Genomic DNA, 11,609 nt, shown 5'->3' with positions numbered 1-11,609 from the left:
TTCAGAAACCCTCTCAAATCGCCAGGCACGTGTTGCTTTAATGAAGTCATGTGCGCTCATCGACGCGTGCGCGCACGGTACGCGTGCGCGTCCCTGGTCGATTCTGCAATGTGCGCGCGGGCGCCTTGTGCGCGTGCGCGTGCATGGCTGACTTTGCTTCTTTGACTTTTTATGCTTCTCTCCACTTGTATGCTTCCTTCCTTGCTTCCTTTGATCCATGCCTAGCCTATTTCAATCCTGGAATTACTAGCAAACACATCAAGGCATCTTATGGAATCAAGGAGAAATTAGAATTCATCAAAATAAGGCTTAAAAAGCATGTTTTTACACTTAAGCATAAATATGGGAGAGATAACAAAACCATGCTAATTCATAGGCTAAATGTGACAAAAGGTTATCAAAATACTTTAAATTCAATACAAGATAAACCCTAAAAATGGGGTTTATCACTCCTCTCCTTAATTTCCTTTTTCAAATAACTCTTCTCAGTACTAGTGCCTATTGCTCGCATCTCATTTGCATATTACATATATAAAAAAAAGGGGAATCGCATGCGACACGTCTGCGTTGCATGTGCATTGGGACAAAAAGAAAATTGAACAGAGAGTCACGCAAAAGTGTGGCTGGATGTGTGCCTTTGGCACAAATGGATCCATGCGACCGCATCACTGACGCATCCACGTCATGTGCGTAATCGCCTCCCCACGCGAACGCGTGGCCCTGCAATTCGACATAAAAGGGTGTATGGCAGTAAGTTGCGCTGGAGTTGGGCTGAACTCGTGCTAGACGCACAAGCCCTACCACGCGTCCGCGCTGTATTCAAAGTTTGGCCATCCACGCAATCGCGTCAACCACGCGAATGCGTCACCCTAGAATTTGGCAAAATGAGTTTCGAACAGAGAGTTGTGCGAGCGCGAGGCTGCCCTCGCGCCACTAGCATAAATCATGTCAAGCGTCCGCGTGACCGACGCATCCGCGTCACCTCATTCAAGCGCTATCCGCGCGAACACGTGACCCACGCATCCGCGTCACATGTGCCGCACAACTTATTCAAATCTGCCAGATTATCTTATCTTTTCTTCCCCAAATCCTACTTCCCCCCTTCTTCCTTCTTCCTTCTTTCTCCCCTACTACTCCCTCTTTCTCACCACCATTATCAAGGTTTTTCTTTTCTTCTTCCCTCCATACTTTTCCATTCTTCTTCTTATTTTCATGTTTTCTTCTCCTTTTTCTTTCTACTCTCACTATCCATGTTTTCTTTTTCTTTCTTTTTTCCTTCTAGTGGTGTTGGACATTTATTTGGGTCATTATTTTTATATGTTGCTTGTGGATTGTTAAGGACTTGTTTAACAATTATATATTATTTTTATGGGGTTGCTTGCATGTTCAATTTCATACTTTCTATACCTTATTTACCATGCATGCTATATGTTTGTGCAAAAGTGGTGCACGAAATTGTGATCAATACTTTTCACAAATCAAATAATCCCCGGTAATGAATCCAAAAACTTGGTGTTCAATACCATGGCATAAACACAACTTCGCACAACTAACCAGCAAGTGTACTGGGTCGTCCAAGTAATAAACCTTACGCGAGTAAGGGTCGATCCCACAGAGATTGTTGGTATGAAGCAAGCTATGGTCACCTTGTAAATCTTAGTCAGGCAAACTCAAATGCGTATGGTGATAAACGCATATAACATAAAGGTAAAGATAGAGATACTTATGTAATTCATTGGTAGGAACTTCAGATAAGCGTATGAAGATGCCTTCCCTTCCGTCTCTCTGCTTTCCTACTGTCTTCATCCAATCCTTCTTACTCCTTTCCATGGCAAGCTTAAGCAAGGGTTTCACCGTTGTCAGTGGCTACCTTCCATCCTCTCAGTGGAAATGTTCAACGCACCCTGTCACGGCACGGCTATCCATCTGTCGGTTCTCGATCAGGCCGGAATAGAATTCAGTGATTCTTTTGCGTCTGTCACTAACGCCCCGCCCTCAGGAGTTTGAAGCATGTCACAGTCATTCAATCATTGAATCCTACTCAGAATGCCACAGACAAGGTTAGACCTTCCGGATTCTCTTGAATGCCGCCATCAGGTCTAGCCTATATCACGAAGATTCCGGTTAAAGAATCCAAGAGATATTCACCCAATCGAAGGTAGAACGGAGGTGGTTGTCAGTCACACGTTCATAGGTGAGAATGATGATGAGTGTCACGGATCATCACATTCATCAAGTTGAAGAACAAGTGATATCTTAGAATAGGAACAAGCGGAATTGAATAGAAGAACAATAGTAATTGCATTAATACTCGAGGTACAGCAAAGCTCCACACCTTAATCTATGGTGTGTAGAAACTCCACCGTTGAAAATACATAAGTGATAGTGTGATCATTGGCTTCGGCCCCAGAGAGGGAACCAGAAGAACCAAGATCTGATCTAAGAACTAGATGTCCAAAGATGATCAAAGGATCTAAAATAATCCAAAGATGAAAATACAATAGTAAAAGGTCTTATATATAGAAAACTAGTAACCTAGGGTGTACAGAGATGAGTAAATGACATAAAAATCCACTTCCGGGCCCACTTGGTGTGTGCTTGGGCTGAGCATTGAAGCATTTTCGTGTAGAGACTCTTCTTGGAGTTAAACGCCAGCTGTGGTGCCAGTGTGGGCGTTTAACTCCCATTTTGGTGCCAGTTCCGGCGTTTAACGCTGGAATTCTTGAGGGTGACTTTGAACGCCGGTTTGGGCCATCAAATCTTGAGCAAAGTATAGACTATCATATATTGCTGGAAAGCCCAGGATGTCTACTTTCCAACGCCGTTGAGAGCGCGCCAATTGGGCTTCTGTAGCTCCAGAAAATCCACTTCGAGTGCAGGGAGGTCAGAATCCAACAGCATCTGCAGTCCTTTTCAGTCTCTGAATCAGATTTTTGCTCAGGTCCCTCAATTTCAGCCAGAAAATACCTGAAATCACAGAAAAACACACAAACTCATAGTAAAGTCCAGAAAAGTGAATTTTAACTAAAAAATAATAAAAATATACTAAAAACTAACTAGATCATACTGAAAATATACTAAAAACAATGCCAAAAAGCGTATAAATTATCCGCTCATCACAACACCAAACTTAAATTGTTGCTTGCCCTCAAGCAACTGAAAATCAAATAAGATAAAAAGAAGAGAATATGCAATGAATTCCAAAAACATCTATGAAGATCAGTATTAATCAGATGAGCGGAGCTTTTAGCTTTTTGCCTCTGAACAGTTTTGGCATCTCACTCTATCCTTTGAAATTCAGAATGATTGGCTTCTTTAGGAACTCAGAATCCAAATAGTGTTATTGATTCTCCTAGTAAAGTATGATGATTCTTGAACATAGCTACTTATTGAGTTTTGGTCGTGGCCCAAAGCACTCTGTCTTCCAGTATTACCACCGGATACATACATGCCACAGACACATAATTGGGTGAACCTTTTCAGATTGTGACTCAGCTTTGCTAGAGTCCCCAACTAGAGGTGTCCAGGGTTCTTAAGCACACTCTTTTTGCCTTGGATCACAACTTTATTTCTTTCTTTTTCTTTCTTTTCTTTTTTTTTCGTTTTCTTTTCTTCCCTCTTTTTTTCGTTTTTCTCTCTCTTTTTTTTTATATTCACTGCTTTTTCTTGCTTCAAGAATCATTTTTATGATTTTTCAGATCCTCAGTAACATGTCTCCTTTTTCATCATTCTTTCAAGAGCCAACATTCATGAACCACAAATTCAAAAGACATATGCACTGTTTAAGCATACATTCAGAGAACAAAAGTATTGCCACCACATCAAAATAATCAAACTGTTATAAAATTGAAAATTCATGCAATTCTTTTCTTTTTCAATTAAGAACATTTTTCATTCAAGAAAGGTGATGGATTCATAGGACATTCATAACTTTAAGGCATAGACACTAAGACACTAATGATCACAAGACATAAACATAGACAAACATAAGCACTAAAATTCGAAAAACAGGAAAATAAAGAACAAGGAAATTAAGGAACGGGTCCACCTTAGTGATGGCGGCTCTTTCTTCCTCTTGAAGATCCTATGGAGTGCTTGAGCTCCTCAATATCTCTTCCTTGTCTTTGTTGCTCCTCTCTCATGATTCTTTGATCTTCTCTAATTTCATGGAGGATGATGGAGTGTTCTTGATGCTCCACCCTTAGTTGTCCCATGTTGGAACTCAATTCTCCTAGGGAGGTGTTTAGTTGCTCCCAATAGTTTTGTGGAGGAAAGTGCATCCCTTGAGGAATCTCAGGGATCTCATGATGAGTGGGGTCTCTTGTGTGCTCCATCCTCTTCTTAGTGATGGGCTTGTCCTCATCAATAGGGGTGTCTCCCTCTATGTCAACTCCAACTGAATAACAGAGGTGACAAATGAGATGAGGGAAGGCTAACCTTGCCAAGGTGGAGGACTTGTCCGCCACCTTATAAAGCTCTTGAGCTATAACCTCATGAACTTCTATTCCTTCTCCAATCATGATGCTATGAATCATGATAGCCCGGTCTATGGTAACTTCGGACCGGTTGCTAGTGGGAATGATTGAGCGTTGGATAAACTCCAACCATCCTCTAGCCACGGGTTTGAGGTCATGCCTTCTCAATTGAACCGGCTTCCCTCTTGAATCTCTCTTCCATTGGGCGCCCTCTTCACATATGACTGTGAGGACTTGGTCCAACCTTTGATCAAAGTTGACCCTTCTAGTGTAAGGATGTTCATCTCCTTGCATCATGGGCAAATTGAATGCCAACCTTACACTTTCCGGACTAAAATTCATGTATTTCCCCCGAACCATATTAAGATAATTCTTTGGATCCGGGTTCATACTTTGGTCATGGTTCTTGGTGATCCATGCATTGGCATAGAACTCTTGAACCATTAAGATTCCGACTTGTTGAATGGGGTTGGTAAGAACTTCCCAACCTCTTCTTCGGATCTCATGTCGGATCTCCGGATATTCACTCTTTTTGAGTGAAAAAGGGACCTCGGGGATCACCTTCTTCAAGGCCACAACTTCATAGAAGTGGTCTTGATGCACCCTTGAGATGAATCTCTCCATCTCCCATGACTCGGAGGTGGAAGCTTTTGCCTTCCCTTTCCTCTTTCTAGAGGTTTCTCCGGCCTTGGATGCCATAAATGGTTATGGAAAAACAAAAAGCAATGCTTTTACCACACCAAACTTAAAAGGTTTGCTTGTCCTCGAGCAAAAGAAGAAAGAAGAGAGTAGAAGAAGAAGAAATGAAGGAGATGGGAATGGCTTTTGTTTTCGGCCAAGAAGGGGAAGAAGTGGTGTTTAGGTTGTGTGAAAATGAAGGAGTGAAGGAGGGTTTATATAGGAGAGGGGGAAGGGTGATGTTCGGCTATGTATGGGTGGGTTTGGGTGGGGAAGTGGTTTGAATTTGAATGGTGAGGTAGGTGGGGTTTTATGAAAGATGGATGTGAGTGGTGAAGAGAAAGAAGGGATTTGATAGGTGAAGGGTTTTTGGGGAAGAGGTGTTGAGGTGATTGGTGAATGGGTGAAGAAGAGAGAGAGTGGTGGGGTAGGTAGGGATCCTGTGGGGTCCACAGATCCTAAGGTGTCAAGGAAAAGTCATCCCTGCACCAAATGGCAAGCAAAATCTCGTTTTGTGCCAATTCTGGCGTTAAACACCGGGCTGGTGCCCATTTCTGGCGTTTAACGCCAGCTTCTTGCCCTTTTCTGGCGTTTAACGCCAGTCTGGTGCCCCTTTCTGGCGTTAAACGCCCAGAATGGTGCCAGACTGGGCGTTAAACGCCCAGTAGCTAGCCTCACTGGCGTTTAAACGCCAGTGGGTTCTTCCTCCAGGGTGTGCTGTTTTTCTTTCTGTTTTTGCTTTTTTCATTGATTTTGTGACTTCTCATGATCATCAACCTACAAAAAACATAAAATAACAAAGAAAAATAGTCAAAATATAATATTGGGTTGCCTCCCAACAAGCGCTTCTTTAATGTCAGTAGCTTGACAGTGGGCTCTCATGGAGCCTCAGAAATGCTCAGAGCCATGTTGGAACCTCCCAACACCAAACTTAGAGTTTGAATGTGGGGGTTCAACACCAAACTTAGAGTTTGGTTGTGGCCTCCCAACACCAAACTTAGAGTTTGACTGTGGGGGCTCTGTTTGGCTCTGTTTTGAGAGGAGCTCTTCATGCTTCCTCTCCATGGTGACAGAGGGATATCCTTGGGCCTTAAACACCAAGGATTCTTCATTCACTTGAATGATCAACTCTCCTCTATCAACATCAATCACAACCTTTGCTGGGGCTAGGAAGGGTCTACCAAGGATGATGGATTCATCCATGCACTTCCCAGTCTCTAGGACTATGAAATCAGTAGGGATGTAATGGTCTTCAACTTTTACCAGAACATCCTCTACAAGTCCATAAGCTTGTTTTCTTGAGTTGTCTGCCATCTCTAGTGAGATTTTTGCAGCTTGTACCTCAAAGATCCCTAGCTTCTCCATTACAGAGAGAGGCATGAGGTTTACACTTGACCCTAAGTCACACAAGGCCCTCTTGAAGGTCATGGTGCCTATGGTACAAGGTATTGAAAACTTCCCAGGATCCTGTCTCTTTTGAGGCAGTTTCTGCCTAGACAAGTCATCCAGTTCTTTGGTGAGCAAAGGGCGTTCATCCTCCCAAGTCTCATTTCCAAATAACTTGTCATTCAACTTCATGATTGCTCCAAGGTATTTAGCAACTTGCTCTTCAGTGACATACTCATCCTCTTCAGAGGAAGAATACTCATCAGAGCTCATGAGTGGCAGAAGCAAGTCCAATGGAATCTCTATGGTCTCATTTTGAGCCTCAGATTCCCATGGTTCCTCATTGGGGAACTCATTGGAGGCCAGTGGACGTCCATTGAGGCCTTCCTCAGTGGCGTTCACTGCCTCTCTTTCCTCTCCAAATTCGGCCATGTTGATGGCTTTGCACTCTCCTTTTGGATTTTCTTCTGTATTGCTTGGGAGAGTACTAGGAGGGAGTTCAGTAATTTTCTTGCTCAGCTGACCCACTTGTCCCTCCAAATTTCTAATGGAGGACCTTGTTTCAGTCATGAAACTTTGAGTGGTTTTGATCAGATCAGAGACCATGGTTGCTAAGTCAGAGTTATTCTGCTTAGAACTCTCTGTCTGTTGCTGAGAAGATGATGGAAAAGGCTTGCTATTGCTAAACCTGTTTCTTCCACCATTATTGTTGTTGAAACCTTGTTGAGGTCTCTGTTGATCCTTCCATGAAAAATTTGGATGATTTCTCCATGAAGGGTTATAGGTGTTTCCATAGGGTTCTCCCATGTAATTCACCTCTTCCATTGAAGGGTTCTCAGGATCATAAGCTTCTTCCTCAGATGAAGCTTCCTTAGTACTGCTTGGTGCATTTTGCATTCCAGACAGACTTTGAGAAATCATATTGACTTGTTGGGTCAATATTTTGTTCTGAGCCAATATGGCATTCAGCGTGTCAATCTCAAGAACTCCTTTCTTCTGACTAGTCCCATTGTTCACAGGATTTCTTTCAAAAGTGTACATGAATTGGTTATTTGCAACCATTTCAATTAGTTCCTGAGCCTCTGTAGGCGTCTTCTTCAGATGAAGAGATCCTCCAGCAGAGCTATCCAAAGACATCTTGGATAGTTCAGAGAGACCATCATAGAAAATACCTATGATGCTCCATTCAGAAAGCATATCAGAATGACACTTTCTGATTAATTGTTTATATCTTTCCCAAGCTTCATAGAGGGATTCTCCTTCCTTCTGTTTGAAGGTTTGGACTTCCACTCTAAGCTTACTCAATTTTTGAGGTGGAAAGAACTTTGCCAAGAAGGCATTGACTAGCTTTTCCCAAGAGTCCAGGCTTTCTTTAGGTTGAGAGCCCAACCATGTTCTAGCTCTGTCTCTTACAGCAAAAGGGAATAGCATGAGTCTGTAGACCTCAGGGTCAACCCCATTAGTCTTGACAGTGTCACAGATTTGCAAGAATTCAGCTAAAAACTGATGAGGATCTTCCAATGGAAGTCCATGGAACTTGCAATTCTGTTGCATTAGAGAAACTAATTGAGGCTTAAGCTAAAAGTTGTTTGCTCCAATGGCAGGGATAGAGATGCTTCTCCCATAAAAGTTGGGAGTAGGTGCAGTAAAGTCACCCAGCACCTTCCTTGCATTGTTGGCATTGTTGTTGTTTTCGGCTGCCATAGGTTCTTCTTCTTTGAAGATTTCTGTTAGGTCCTCTACAGAGAGTTGTGCTTTGGCTTCTCTTAGCTTTCTCTTCAAGGTCCTTTCAGGTTCAGGATCAGCCTCAACAAGAATGCTTTTGTCCTTGCTCCTGCTCATAAGAAAGAGAAGGGAACAAGAAAATGTAGAATCCTCTATGTCACAGTATAGAGATTCCTTTAGGTGTCAGAGGAAAAGAAAAGTAGAAGACAGAAGTAGAAGATTCGAACTTATCAAAGAAGATGGAGTTCGAATTTTGCATTAAGGAATAGTGTTAGTCCATAAATAGAAGGATGTGAGAAGAAGGGAAGTAATTTTCGAAAATTAAGTAAAAGAGTTTGAAAACATTTTTGAAAAACACTAATTGATTTTCGAAAATGAAAGTGGAAAAGAAATCAAGTGATTTTTTGAAAAAGATTTTGAAATTAGAAATCAAAAAGATCTGATTGAAAACTATTTGAAAAAAATGTGGTTAAGAAGATATGATTAGTTTTAAAAAGATGTGATTGAGGAGATATGATTTGAAAAACATTTTTTTTAAAAGGATTTGATTTTGAAAATTAAAAACTTTGCTAACAAGAAAAGATATGATTCAAACATTAAACCTTTCTCAACAGAAAAGGCAACATACTTGAAATGTTGAATCAAATCATTAATTGATAGCAAGTATTTTTAAAAATAGAAAGAAATTGATTTTGAAAACATATGATTGAAAAGATTTGATTTTGAAGATTGATTTGAAAAAGATTTGATTTTGAAAAACTTTGAAAACCTGAAAAAAATTTGATTTGAAAACAAAATCTTCCCCCTTGTGCCATCCTGGCGTTAAACGCCCAGAATGGTGCACATTCTGGCGTTTAACGCCCAAAACTATACCCTTTTGGGCGTTAAACGCCCAACCAGGTACCCTGGCTGGCGTTTAAACGCCAGTCTGTCCTTCTTCACTGGGCGTTTTGAACGCCCAGCTTTTTCTGTGCAATTCCTCTGCTGTATGTTCTGAATCTTCAATTCTCTGTATTATTGACTTGAGAAGACACAAATTAAAAATATTTTTGGATTTTTAATAATAAGGAAAAATCAAAATGCAACAAGAATCAAATAACAATGCATGCAAGACACCAAACTTAGCAGTTTGTATACTACTGACACTAATGAGAATGCATATGAGACACACAAAACACTCAAGTCAAGAGAATTTAAAGATCAGAGTAAGAAATCATCAAGAATTACTTGAAGATCCTTAAGACACATGAATGTATGCAATTGACACCAAACTTAAAATGAGACACTAGACTCAAACATGCAATATTTTTTTGGTTTTTATAATTTTGTAAAATTTTTTGAATTTTCGAAAATTAAGTGGAAAAAGGTATCAAAATTCTTAATGAGAATTCCAAGAATCAGTGCAATGCTAGTCTAAGACTCCGGTCCAGGAATTAGACATGGCTTCACAGCCAGCCAAGCTTTCAAAGAAAGCTTCGGTCCAAAATACTAGACATGGCCAAAGGCCAGCCAAGCCTTAGCAGATCACTGCTCCAAAAGCAAGATTGATAGAAATCAACAAGCTTTTGTGATGATAAGTTGAAACCTCGGTCCAATGAAATTAGACATGGCCTCTCAGCCAGCCAGACTTCAACAAATCATCATGAAACTCTAGAATTCATCTTCAAGAATTCCGAAAAAAAAATACCTAATCTAAGCAACAAGATGAACCGTCAGTTGTCCAAACTCAACAATCCCCGGCAACGGCGCCAAAAACTTGGTGCACGAAATTGTGATCAATACTTTTCACAAATCAAATAATCCCCGGTAATGAATCCAAAAACTTGGTGTTCAATACCATGGCATAAACACAACTTCGCACAACTAACCAGCAAGTGTACTGGGTCGTCCAAGTAATAAACCTTACGCGAGTAAGGGTCGATCCCACAGAGATTGTTGGTATGAAGCAAGCTATGGTCACCTTGTAAATCTTAGTCAGGCAAACTCAAATGAGTATGGTGATAAACGCATATAACATAAAGGTAAAGATAGAGATACTTATGTAATTCATTGGTAGGAACTTCAGATAAGCGTATGAAGATGCCTTCCCTTCCGTCTCTCTGCTTTCCTACTGTCTTCATCCAATCCTTCTTACTCCTTTCCATGGCAAGCTTAAGCAAGGGTTTCACCGTTGTCAGTGGCTACCTCCCATCCTCTCAGTGGAAATGTTCAACGCACCCTGTCACGGCACGGCTATCCATCTGTCGGTTCTCGATCAGGCCAGAATAGAATCCAGTGATTCTTTTGCGTCTGTCACTAACGCCCCACCCTCAGGAGTTTGAAGCACGTCACAATCATTCAATCATTGAATCCTACTCAGAATACCACAGACAAGGTTAGACCTTCCGGATTCTCTTGAATGCCGCCATCAGTTCTAGCCTATACCACGAAGATTCCGGTTAAAGAATCTAAGAGATATTCACCCAATCGAAGGTAGAACGGAGGTGGTTGTCAGTCACACGTTCATAGGTGAGAATGATGATGAGTGTCACGGATCATCACATTCATCAAGTTGAAGAACAAGTGATATCTTAGAACAGGAACAAGCGGAATTGAATAGAAGAACAATAGTAATTGCATTAATACTCGAGGTACAGCAGAGCTCCACACCTTAATCTATGGTGTGTAGAAACTCCACCGTTGAAAATACATAAGTGATAGTGTGATCATTGGCTTCGGCCCCAGAGAGGGAACCAGAAGAACCAAGATCTGATCTAAGAACTAGATGTCCAAAGATGATCAAAGGATCTAAAATAATCCAAAGATGAAAATACAATAGTAAAAGGTCCTATATATAGAAAACTAGTAACCTAGGGTGTACAGAGATGCGTAAATGACATAAAAATCCACATCCGGGCCCACTTGGTGTGTGCTTGGGCTGATTATTGAAGCATTTTCGTGTAGAGACTCTTCTTGGAGTTAAACGCCAGCTGTGGTGCCAGTGTGGGCGTTTAACTCCCATTTTGGTGCCAGTTCCGGCGTTTAACGCTGGAATTCCTGAGGGTGACTTTGAACGCCGGTTTGGGCCATCAAATCTTGAGCAAAGTATGGACTATCATATATTACCGGAAAGCCCAGGATGTCTACTTTCCAACGCCGTTGAGAGCGCGCCAATTGGGCTTCTGTAGCTCCAGAAAATCCACTTCGAGTGCAGGGAGGTCAGAATCCAACAGCATCTGCAGTCCTTTTCAGTCTCTGAATCAGATTTTTGCTCAGGTCCCTCAATTTCAGCCAGAAAATACCTGAAATCACAGAAAAACACACAAACTCATAGTAAAGTCCAGAAAAGTGAATTTTAACTAAAAA

This window comes from Arachis hypogaea, chromosome 5 (assembly GCF_003086295.3).
Source record: "Arachis hypogaea cultivar Tifrunner chromosome 5, arahy.Tifrunner.gnm2.J5K5, whole genome shotgun sequence".
Taxonomy (NCBI): domain Eukaryota; kingdom Viridiplantae; phylum Streptophyta; class Magnoliopsida; order Fabales; family Fabaceae; genus Arachis; species Arachis hypogaea.
Note: the sequence above shows the minus strand (reverse complement) of the source record.